This window comes from Geotrypetes seraphini, chromosome 11, assembly GCF_902459505.1.
Source record: "Geotrypetes seraphini chromosome 11, aGeoSer1.1, whole genome shotgun sequence".
NCBI lineage: Eukaryota > Metazoa > Chordata > Amphibia > Gymnophiona > Dermophiidae > Geotrypetes > Geotrypetes seraphini.
In genome coordinates this window covers 110,928,400-110,941,219 of record NC_047094.1, presented here as the reverse complement: position 1 = coordinate 110,941,219, position 12,820 = coordinate 110,928,400, and the positions used below count along the sequence as shown (strand labels likewise).

At 43.6% G+C, this 12,820-nt stretch overlaps 1 protein-coding gene across 4 annotated transcripts in view; it reads left to right on the top strand.

Annotated features, from left to right (window-relative positions):
* CSE1L (chromosome segregation 1 like) overlaps positions 1 to 12,820 on the top strand; it is a 147,426-nt gene continuing 134,606 nt past the window's right edge. The window contains exon 1 of one of the 4 annotated variants that reach the window (XM_033963264.1): positions 1 to 281. The gene's annotated coding sequence lies outside the window, so the exon portion shown is untranslated. Of the gene's footprint in view, positions 282 to 560; positions 585 to 1,162; positions 1,187 to 12,820 lie in introns of those variants that run through there. The other 3 variants (XM_033963261.1, XM_033963262.1, XM_033963263.1) reach the window with 3 other exon arrangements.

Below are 12,820 nucleotides of genomic sequence, written 5' to 3'. Positions count from 1 at the left end.
CTGCGCTCGCCGTGGAACTGAGCGCGGGGATCCGCCGCATCTCCCCCCCCCCCCTTGTCAGCATCCAGGCTTTCCCCGCGCCCCACTGCGCCTGCGCGATGAGGTCAGCGCGCCATTTTGCCGGCGTTTGAATGTGAGGTGCGGAGGGTGCGAGAGCCGCGCTTGGCCGGGTCCTGGGAGAGACTCCACTGGGCAGCTGCAGGCCACGTCGGCTCTGGATCAAACCTTGTGCATTCTTTGGGTTTTTTTCCCCCCCGCAACGTTCGTCGCTCGTTAGCCAGGTAGGAGGAAGTCTGGGGTTCCGGGGAGGGGCTGGGCGAGTTGGTGGATTTTTTTTTTTACCCCGGACAGGGCCTCACCTTGGCCTGGTCTGCGGTAAGCGCCCCGGCCTGGACTGTCACCCCGCGCTGGCGGCCTTTACGCTGCCAAGGCCGGAAAGCGAGAGTAGGCTCCTCTCTCCAGACGCTGCTGCTTGTCCGACCGCAGGCCGGGGCCGCCTCAGCCTGAGCCAATTCGAGGTTTAAAAAAAACCCCACGAGCGAACAAAATCAACCGGAAATGCCGTTGCTGCCAGGGGTGTGTGGGTAGGGGAGTCTTTTATTTATTTTAAATCGTCCTGGGGAGGTAGCTGGATGCACCAGAGCGGTGGTTTTTGGTTTTTTTTTTTTTTTAAAGCTGGGGAGAGAACGAGCAGGAGCCGCCCGTCTTGAAGTCTCTCCCGCTCCACGCGTGGGCGCAGAGCGGGAGCGATTTTCTTCCTGCGGGCCGCTTTCTATTTTTGAAGGGGAGGATGATGAATTAGGAGCGGGTGTCACTGCGCACCTTGTGCGGCTTCTCGCCCGCCTCTTGCGACTCCGTAGGCAGGGACCGAGAGCTGGAGAAGCGGAAACGCATCGCCGCGTAACTTGTATCGCAGTTGTCTTAAAGAGTAGGAAATGTAGCCATTTAAGTGTGTTTTGTTAGAAGCCTTTGTGGGGGGGTCGTTGACTTACAGGCTCTGATGGTAACGGATCTGGGCTGTTTCTGTTTCCCCTCCCCCCCCTGCGATGACCTGATTGGTGGCGAAAGCTTTTTGCTATAGGCAAACCTTGGGAAGTGTGAAGGTTCTCTGCACTGTCAATTACACATTTTAAAACTCATCGGGTCTGAGTGACTTGGTTCGTAATACTGGGGTAAAAAAAAAAAAGTAAGCTATAATAAAGGCAAGAGGCCTCGGCTTTATTATTAGTATTATTTTTCTGATAGTTCCTGTAATGTAGGAGACACGGATGAACGGGGAAAATGTCTTGTGTTTAAAAAAAATATATCGAATACCATCATCAAAACTAGATTTTGATGTACAAAAAATACGAAGACAACCTGTTTTATAACTTTCCAAATTACTGTTTTAAGAACCTGAAAATGGAAGTCTCTAGACTATTTTCTTTCATAATTCAGGAACAATGTCCTTCAATTTTTTTTGGTGCCTTATTACATACAAGCATGTGTACATTTCTTGTTCTCGTTTTGTTCGTTTATGAATCATTTGTATTATAACAATTTAAAATTTCAAGAAATATTTATAAAAAATTATTTATATATATATATACACACACATATATAATTTTTTATATATACATATATAATTTTTTATTATAAACATTTCTTGAAATTTTAAATTGTTATAATACAAATGATTCATAAACGAACAAAACCAATACAAGAAATGTACACATGCTTGTATGTAATAAGGCACCAAAAAAAAAAAATATATATTTTATATATATGTGTGTATATATATATATACACACATATATATATATGTGTGTATGTATGCTTATGACTTGAGTCATCACCTCCTTAAGATACCAGGTAGTCAGTTTAGTTAGGATCCTCATCCTTGTGCTATATGCTTTTTTTTAATCTTTAGTACCAAACATTGCACCCAGCTTTTTGGGAAATAGATGGCTTACATCTTATTTCAGAAAACTGTCTTAAAAACCAATTTTTCTAGCTTTCTTCTTTGAGGTCCCTAAATGTTTCAGGGTAGATATTGTGATTTTTACTGCGTGTTTTACCTGCCTAATCCTAATAGAGATGACACTTTTTAATACTATTGTATTGTAAATGTTTCATCTAAATTCTGTTAGGGAAATTTTCATATTAGGTAAATATTAGAAGGTGTGATTAGTTAATAGAAAGACTGAATGGCCCATTCAGTTTGCCCATCCACAACATCCGCTATATCCCCCTCTCCCTAAGAAATCCCACATGCCTATCCCATACTATCTTAAATTCAGATAGTCTTCATCTCCACCACCTTCCTTGGGAGACTATTCCACGTATCTACTACTTCTTAACTTCATCGTATGCACTCTCCTTCTGGAGTTTTCCTTCATTTGAAATAGACTCACCTTCTGTACATTAATGCCACAGGGATATTTAAATGTCTCTATCTATCATGTGCCCTCTCCCGTCTTTCCTCCAGAATATGCATATCAAGGTCTCTAAGTCTGTCCACATATGATTTATGACAAACTGGAGGATGCACTAAAGTCAGCAATTGTTGTTAAACCTGTTTTCACAGGTTTAGCAACGATCACTGATAACCGACCCAATGCACTAAATGGCCCACTGCATGTGATCACCCATTTTCTGATCCGATCCATGCAAATTAGTAAAATCTCATGCAAAATAGCCAAGCGATTAATGCACTAACATCGCTTGACTATTTAGCATAGAGTATTACCAATCGTAAAACCCAATTGCTATAGACCTGTTGGTAAGGTCTGCTTGGGGTTCCCTCCTCACCCCTATGGTACAGATATTTTGTGTGTATTACACACGTAAAATATCTGCACCATTAAAATAAAAGAAAAATTCCCTGCCCCGACCCAAAACAAATGGCAGGAGGAATGCCCACTTCCTCCTGCCACTGGAGGCCCCCCTTCCCCCCTTGGGAGCCAGTTAGGGACTTCCTGATTGGCCAATAGAGGGGCCTGAGGCATCTGAGCCAATCAGGGCCTTAGGCCCCTCTCTGTGCATCATATGATGCACCGGGAAGGGGCCTAAGGCCCAGAGTCGTCGAGGGAGGAGAAGCAGGAGCTGTTTTCAGTACCTCCTGCTGCCAAATTTTAAGGTACGGGGCAGGGGGGGGGGCTTCCGGTGGCAGGAGGGAGTGGGCGTCCCTCTTGCCTTTTATTCAGGCGGGGGGGGGGAGGCATCTCTCCTGCCATTTTGCTGTGGGTGGGGTGGAAGGTGGCTCGGGGTGCCAGCGCAGGGTGGGAGGGTATGGCGCAGGGGGCTCTTTTTAAAGACAGGTTTTGAGACAGGTTCTGCGTGTTTATCTTGCACACAACATCTGTTCCATTAAGAAAAATACAGAACATAAGAATTGCCGCTGCTGGGTCAGACCAGTGGTCCACTCACGCTGTGGCCCTTAGGTCAAATACCAGTGCCCTGAGTCTAGCCTTACCTGCGTATGTTCTGGTTCAGCAGGAACTTGTCTTTGTCTTGAATCCCTGGAGGGTGTTTTCCCCTTTAACAGCCTCCGGAAGAGTGTTCCAGTTTTCTACCACTCTAGGTGAAGAAGAACTTCTTTATGTTTGTATGTAATCTATTCCCTTTTAACTTTAGATAGTGCCCTCTCATTCTCTCTACCTTGGAGAAGGTGAACAACCTGTTTTTATCTACTAAGTCTATTCCCTTCATTATCTACTAAGTCTATTCCCTTCATTATCTTGAATGTTTTGATCATGTCCCCTCTGTCTCCCCTCTTTTCAAGGGAGAAGAGGCCCAGTTTCTCTAATCTCTCACTATACGGCAGTTCCTCCAGTCCCTTAACCATTTTATTTCTCTCTTCTCTGGACCCTCAAGTGGTACCATGTCCTTCTTCATGTACAGCGACCAGTGCTGGATGCAATATTCCAGGTGGGGGTGTACCATGGCCTGGTACAGCGGCATGATAACCTCCTCCGATCTGTTCGTGATCACCTTCTTAATCATTCCTAGCATTCTGTTCGTCCTTTTCGCCGCCAATGCGCATTGTGCAGATGGCTTCGTTGACATGTTGACAAATACTCCCAAGTCTTTTTCCTGGGGGATCTCTCCAAGTACTGCACCGGACATCCTGTATTCGTGTATAAGATTTTTCTTACTGACATGTATCACCATACACTTATCCATGTTAAACCTCATTTGCCATGTCGCAGCCCTAACAGCAGTGAGAGGAGGCTGCTTCCTCTATAACTAGTGTTAGGGCACTGAGCAATTGAATCTGCATTTGCACGCAAATGATTTGCACCTCTATGAATCATTTGCAAACGTGATAGTGCATCGATCGCTATTGGAGAATCGGCCAACAGCGATTGAGTCACTATCTTTAGTGCATCTAGCCCAAAGACCACTAACCAGTTTTGTAGCAGCCCTCTGGATCGACTCCATTCTATTTATATATTTTTTTAAAGTGTGGTCTCTAATATTGCACACAATATTCCAAATGGGGTCTCACCAGAAACTTATACAGTGGCATTATCACCTCCAGTGTTCTCCCCAGCGCTTTTCAGCCGGGCGCTCCACCCAGCAAATTTACATTACCGCCCGGCTATCATCTGCCAAATCCTGCTGCCACCACTGCTTAACGCGTAGCTTGAATAGCCGCCGAAAGACTCCCGCCTGACTTTAAACAAAACAAAACCCAGCAAGCGACTCAAACCCGGCTTCCTTCTGAAACCGGAAGTTACGTCGGGGAGGGGGGGGGTAGGGAAGAGAAGCCGGCACGGATCATTAGAGCCCCAGAGCATGCGGGAGATAGGCCAGCCACGGAGAGAAGCTTACTTGCTCTTGCTTACTTCGGGCCTTTCTCGCTGCCAGGTCCTGCCTACTTTCTGTTTCCGCGAAGGTAGGACTGCTTGAATTCAATCATTTCTTTAGAATTAATATCCTTGTATTCATTGAGAAGGTAGGATTCAAGTGCACCTTTACCAGGACATTCATCACACCTATGGAGCATATAATTTTTTGATTCCAAATTGCAAATCCTTATAGTCATCCTTGGCTATGCTGCTTGCAAGCATCAACTTAACATTCTGATGTGCAGAGCATACACTGAGTGCATTCCAGATGAACCAACAGTGACACACCATTTTGGTCTTAATTCACAGAATTTTGAGAAACTCAACACTGGGCTATTTTTATTGCGATATTCAACAAGCATCTCTCTCAGATTGCTTAGCAGTAACCTCTTTTGCTTTTTAACTTTTCCCCCATCAACTCTGAAATATAGTCCTTTTTTCCAGGACACAGAATTTAGAGAAACTCAACACTGGGCCATTTTTTTTTTTTAAATAATCTTTATTCATTTTAAAATAATTTCAATAAGTGAAGAACAGATAAAAAAACATTTACACTATGGACATCACTTAAAATATTACAAGATTCTTACAGATCAATAACCCCCCATTCAAATTATTCTTTATCATTCATGTATGTATAAATTTAACATAATTCTGTAATTCACTACATATTTTAAACATAAAATTGCACATTTACCCACTTAGACATATTTTAAACTTTATATAACCACCCATCCATATTAATAATTGATTATAACCTTTATATTCCTTTCATCCTCCTCCTCCCTCCCTGGATGTGCAATTCTTCTAACATCAAGAATGTATAATTATATTAAATCTATAAAAGACGTCAAAAGACCCCATATTAGATTTAAGTTTTTAAAGTTCCCTAACTGTTAAACACTGGGCCATTTTTATTGCGATATTCAACAAACATCTCTTTCAGATTGCTTAGCAGTAACCTCTCTTGCTTTTGAAGTTTTCCCCCATCTATCTAATATAATAAAGCCCTAAGCGCGCATGCGCACTCCCACCAGCGTGCACCCGTTTTCTGTGTGCTGTAGGGCACCACAGGTAGGAGTGCGCATGCGCGAGAATCCCCCCTGAGGTGATGTAGGCCGCAGCGGCAGCTGTCGGTGGCTGCGGAGTCCTTTGCCGCCCCCCCTTCCCGCGGTCCCGACTAGAACCTGGTGATTCCAGCAGCGTATGCAGCAGTCTTCACATGCTACTTCGGGCCCTTCTACTGCCCTGATTTGCTCTGCCGCATCTCTGATGATGTCATCAGGGACGTGCCAGAGTAAATTAGGGCAGTAGAAGGACCTGAAGCAGCGTGTGAAGACTGCTGCACACGCTGCTGGAATCACCAGGTTCTAGTCGGGACCGCGGGAAGGGGGGGCGGCAGTGTCAGTCTTAAAATTGTACGAAGGCCAAAAGCATAGCTTGGATGAAAAGTAAGCTTCTGGTTATCAGGGCTACAGAAAGTTTGATAAGAAACTATCTTAGAATTTATTACCAAATCAGTTACTATTGAACACTTTTTCCACCATTGTCTTTTGGAATTTATTTTTGTTGTGCAAAGATCTGCAGTGAATTTTGCCATTAATAGTGAATAACTCACTCAGCAAAAACATTTTGCTGCTCATGTCACATTGCCTGATTCATTAATTTTATTTTTTTTGCTTACAGTTCAGTGCAGGCAGCATTCTAATTTTGAAACTGACTCAAGATGAATGGATTGTGGTCCCATTTTGTTTTAGTAGATGGGGGAGTGTGCAGAAATTTAGGTGGATATCTTTTGGTGACTTTTTGGGAATTAAATCACTTCCCTATGGCTGCGTAGGGAGCAGACAAGGAGTGGTGGTGGACAGCTGAGGAAAAAGAAAGAAAGACAGAAATACAGAAACAGGCTAAGGAGCGAGAGAGAGAAAGAAATAAAGACAGACACACACACACACACACACACATATATTCTAGCACCCGTTAATGTAACGGGCTATAAGACTAGTCTGAAATATAGTCCTATTTACCAGGACACAGCCTACTGTACTCATCTTCATAAAAGTTGGACACCTTTTTTGTCACATCATTGAAAGTGATTTGCCTTTCTTTTTACTTAGAATTGCTAGTATGTCACTTTCTATTTTAAGCTGTCTTGCTTATCTAACCATTCTTGTTGAAATGTTGAATTCAAAAGACATTTTTACAGTAGACCAGCTCTTTGGAGCTAGTGTAAGGATTTGTAATTTTTCTGCACTACTTGAAGTCAAGTTTAGTTTTTCTTTTAAGCAAAGTAAAAGTTCAGCATAATCTGAACAGGTTTGACATTGATGATTACAGTTACAAGGTCTTTGTGAAACTTCATCAGGTTCAAAACCTCCCACAGAGGCAATATGATGACTCAGTGAAGTTTGAACTTGAACAATTTTACGTTTCACATAACCTCTGGCGTCACATTTACTCACTTTCTTCAACTTTAAAGGAGACTCCCCAAGTACCACCAAGCTAGTATTAACTTTTCAATTTTTGCAATTTGTTCTTCATCAGATGATGGATCAGATAATGAAGCTTGAGCAGTCATTCTGGTGTTTCTCTTTTCGACAAGCTATGCACAACTTTTGACCTGGTGTGAACTGATATTTTGTTAGTCTTTAATTGTTCTGCAACACTGTCACTGATAAGCTTCAGACTTTCTAACCTGATGATTAGGTTTCAAGAATGGATTGCAGCATGACCTTTGTAAAAAATCAAATTGTGTTAAACACTGCCTCATGGAGACAGATAGTTGAACTTTCATCAAAACTTTGAGATGTTCGTTGAGTCAATAATTTCTGATGATTTATGTGAAGGTCTTTTATGAGTTTTAAGGCCCTCTGCCCTGTAGGTTGTTAAATGACATTGTGATTCATTGATTTTGCCAATGGTGCAAGCATCGATTGTATCAATAGCTTCTGGACATTGCTTATATCCAAATGTTCAGAAAATAAACTCAATTTTTCAAGCTCTGGAAATAAAGCATGTGAAAACTAAAAGCAAAAGATTATATTACTAACATGCCTGGAATTCACAAGCAAATTTACTCGTATCAATAATAGTATAACATGAAACACATAGGGGTCTTTATACTAAAGCATGTTAACTGATTTAGCACGTGCTAAATGCTAATGTGCCCATAGAATATAATGGGCACAGTAGCATTTAGCGCATGCTAAATCAGTTAGCACGCCTTAGTAAAAGGACCCCATAGTAACAAAAACATCAAACAAAATTGACTGCTTTTATTCATAAATTATTCTATAGATGTGATTCAGCACTGTGATAATTATGCAATGTCATCACAATTAAGCTTTAAAACAAATAATAAGCAGCAAATTATATATGATGTATTGTTCTTCCACAGTTCAGCCTGAATACCATTAATATTTTCAAATACACTTCTCCCTCCGTATCCACGGGGGTTAGGTGCAGAGCCGGACCGCGAAGTGTGAAAAACCGTGAATAACATTTTGGCCGGCTCTGACCTACCCCCGCCTCCCTCCCAGCATCCCAGACCTTACTTGGTGGTCTAGTGGGCTTTCAGGGCAGGAGCGATCTTCCTATGCTCCTGCCACGTGCAGATCACTCATAGCAAATGGCTGCCTTGAGTTCCCCTAATCCCTTGAAACTACATTGGGAACTCGCGGCAGCCATTTGTTATGAATGATCTTCACAGGGCAGAAGAATAGGAAGAGGAGGGCGACGAAAATGATAGGAGGCTTGCGCCAGAAGACGTATGAGGAGAGACTGGAAGCCCTGAATATGTATACCCTAGAGGAAAGGAGAGACAGGGGAGATATGATTCAGACGTTCAAATACTTAAAGGGTATTAACGTAGAACAAAATCTTTTCCAGAGAAAGGAAAATGGTAAAACCAGAGGACATAATTTGAGGTTGAGGGGTGGTAGATTCAGGGGCAATGTTAGGAAATTCTACTTTACGGAGAGGGTGGTGGATGCCTGGAATGCGCTCCCGAGAGAGGTGGTGGAGAGTAAAACTGTGACTGAGTTCAAAGAAGCGTGGGATGAACACAGAAGATTTAGAATCAGAAAATAATATTAAAGATTGAACTAGGCCAGTTACTGGGCAGACTTGTACGGTCTGTGCATGGCCGTTTGGAGGAGGATGGGCAGGGGAGGGCTTCAATGGCTGGGAGGGTGTAGATGGGCTGGAGTAAGTCTTAACAGAGATTTCGGCAGTTGGAACCCAAGCACAGTACCGGGTAAAGCTTTGGATTCTCGCCCAGAAATAGCTAAGAAGAAAAAAAAATAAAAATAATAATTTAAATTGAATCAGATTGGGCAGACTGGATGGACCATTCGGGTCTTTATCTGCCGTCATCTACTATGTATGTTTGCTCCTGCCCCGAAAGCCCGCTATATCACCAAGTAAGGTCTGGGATACCGGGAGGGAGTCGGGGAAGGTCCAGAATTAGCTTTTTTTTAAAAAATAAATAAAAAATCACAAATAACCGAATCCGCGGATGCTGAAACCGCAGATTCGGAGGGAGAAGTGTAGTTCAAGTTATGCTGCTTTGACTAGCCAGAATTCAATTGCAAATTTCTCTGTACAAAAAAACACCGTCCTGAAAATTTGACATCTGGCAGAGAAAAAGTTGCTCTATCCCAGTGGTTCCCAACCCTGTCCTGGAGGACCACCAGCCAGTTAGGTTTTCAGGATAGCCCTAATGAATATGCATGAAAGAGATTTGCATTTAATGAAGATGATAGGAGTGCAGATCTGCCCCATGCATATTCCAAGTTTATTCATTAGGGCTATCCCGAAAATCTGACTGGCTGGTGGTCCTCCAGGACAGGGTTGGGGTCTACTCTCTATCCAATGCTTTTTGAACCAAAGTAATTGCTGGTGTCAAACTGAAATACTAGGCTTCGAAGATGGGTAAAATGTGTTAATAATATTTTTGCTGCTCTGTTTGACTTGCAATATCTTTGCAAATAAATGAAAGCAGGCCTTGAAATTTTCATAGATGAATAGTAATCAATAGTTGAACAGATGTACCAAGCAAGAAGTCACCACTTAAATTTGTTACAAATCTAGGCACCCCAAAGATTAAGCCAAAAATTAGCGAATTGAGGTTTTGGCCAACTTTGGCATTGAGGTATCAGAAGAGAACTTAACCTAGACTTATAAAACTCAAAGCTTATTAAGTACAAAAAGTGCACTAGTAGACTAAATTTCAGGCTGATGTTAGCAATACTCTGTACAGGGGCCCTTGAAATTGCCATTTGATTTGTATGACATGAACAACAATTTTAGGGCCTCTACTTAGACACCTCTTACTACATGATGTCCAGGTTTTAGGGGTTGAAACATTGCATGGCTTAGTGCCATAAGTTAGGGTACCTACATGCCAAAATTGAAGATGGTAAGGTGGGGACCACTTGTACATTTGGCATGGACTTGACCCATTGTTTAAAAAAATTTGATATACCGCTTTGTGTTATAAAAGCTAAAAGTGGTTTGCAATATATAAAAAAAATATTTACTTATTTATTCAATTTTTTAAACCATTCTCCCAAGGGAGCTCAGATTGGTTTTAAATGAATTTATTCAGGTACTCTAGCATTTTTCTTTGTCTGTCCCGTGGGCTCACAATCTGCCTAATGTACCTGGAGCAATGAGAGTTACAAGGAGCAGCATGGGTTTGAACCCACAACCTCAGGGAGCTGAGGCTGTAGCTTTAACCACTGCACTACACACTCCCCCGCAAATGTTCCCTAGAAGCATTTTCCTAGATTATTTTGTTTCCATTTCTACAGATCTGCTTCATCACCTATCAACGTTTGAAACATTTAAAGATCAAGGGGTGCATGCTTACTGTCCTACTGTATTTTCTGTTAGAACCAAATAAAATGTATTATTGTATTAAATGTTTTCACTCTGGAATTTTCTCCTCCCCCCACACCAAGAAAGTACAGTGGTACCTCGGTTTACGAATGTTTTGCAAGAAGAGCAAAACATTCATAAAATTGGCGCCTCGGAAACCGAGCTTGCCTCGATGTACGAGCACCACCCCCAGCACGATCCGGCATCCTCCCCGTATCCATCACTCACCCCCCATCTGGCATCCGGCACCAACGCACAGGATATGCCGGTGCCCGAAGATCTGTCGTCCTTTTTGCTGAGCCTTGAGCATCTGCGCATGCTCATGGCCTTAGTTCCTGCTCTCTCTGAGATTCTTGAGATCTCTGAGAATCTCAGAGAGAGCAGGAACTAAGGCCTTAAGCATGCGCAGATGCTCAAGGCCCAGCAAAAAGGACGACAGATCTTCAGATACCGACAGGTGCTGTGCGTTGGTGCCGGGTGCCAGATGGGGGTAAGCGATGTGTTTGGGTGGATGATGGGTTCCGGGAGGATGTCGGATCACGGCGGGGGGCGGGATTCCGGATCGCGGGGGGGATGGCGGATCACGCGGGGGGGGGGGCCTTCGTTCGTGAGTGGGGGGGGGGGAGGAGCAATGCCAGTTCTCGGGGGGGGGGGGGGTAGAGCAGTGCCACTGGCCTTGGGGGTGGGTGGGAACGAATCAAGCGAGTTTCCCTTACTTTCTATATGAGTAATTTGGTTTACGAGCATGCTTCTGGAATGAATTATGCTCGTAAACCAAGGTTCCACTGTATTTGTATGTTTTCTATGAGATGTGTTTAAAGTAAAATTTTCTAACTCCCTTTTGCTATAAAATTCTGAGGATCAACAGTACCAATTTTTTTTTCTCTTCTTTTTACTAGGGTCTTCTAAAACTTAGGGCTAAATGCACTAAATTCACAGTAGAGAATGACACGGGGAAAAATTCTGTCCCCGTCACCGCCCCGTCCCTGGACCACCATCCTCTGCACTGTCCCATCCCCGCTGTCCCTTTCGCCGCCCAGTCCCTGTCTCTGCCGTTCCCTTCACCGCCCCGCTGCCTCTTTCACGGCCCCGTTCCCGTCTTCAGCGTCTTCTCCTCTCCATTCCCCCACCCCCAGCACCCTTAACGCGGTCCAGCAGCTCCCTCCCGCTAGCCAGCCTTGCATTTCCCTCCTTTTCCCTTACCTTATCTTCTTAAAATGGCGATTTCTATAAGGCTACGAGCTATATTACAGCCGGAGCCTTGAAGTCGCGTCGGGTTGCCTGCTAGAAGTCTCCTCCGATGCAACCGGAAACAGGAAGTTGCATCAGAGGAGACTTTTACCAGCAGGCAACACAATGCGACTTCAAGGCTCCAGCTGTAATACAGCTCGTAGCCTTATAGAAATCGCCATTTTAAGAAGAAAAAGTAAGGGAAAAGGAGGGAGGGAGATACATGGACGGCCGGTGGGAGAGTGTGGGCTGCTGGTTCGAACGCTCGGTCACCGCGCGTTCAAGATTGTTCACCGCCCCGTGCTACATTCACCGCCCCACGGGGTGGTGAATGGCCTTGTTCCTGAACTTGCGGTGACCATTTTTTTTTGGTCACCGTTTTGGCAGTTTAAACGCGGCTAGCCGCGGGTAACCACCACCGTGTCATTCTCTAATTCACAGCTTTAGCGAGGATCACTATTACCGACTCGATGCACAAAATGGCCCACCATGTGTTTTTCCCTTTGATCGCCCATTTTCTGATCCAGCCATGCAAATTTGCTAAAACCCCATGCAAAGTAGCCAAGCGATTAATGCACTAACATTGCTTGGCTATTTCAGGGGGAAAAAAATTGAATTTTAGCGATCATAAAAACCTATCGGTAACTGTTGCCATCAAAGAAAACAGGGTAATGTTCATCACTTTATCTCTTCTATTTGGGCTCTTAATCACTTTAATCCTCATACACCCATAATATTCTTTATCCCAGGACAAGCAGGCAGCATATTCTTAACACATGGGTGACGTCACCGACGGATAGAGCTTAAAAAATCATCCTTTAAGGCAATCTTCACATAAACCTCATCCCATACAGCAAAGGTATTTACAAATTTTCAGA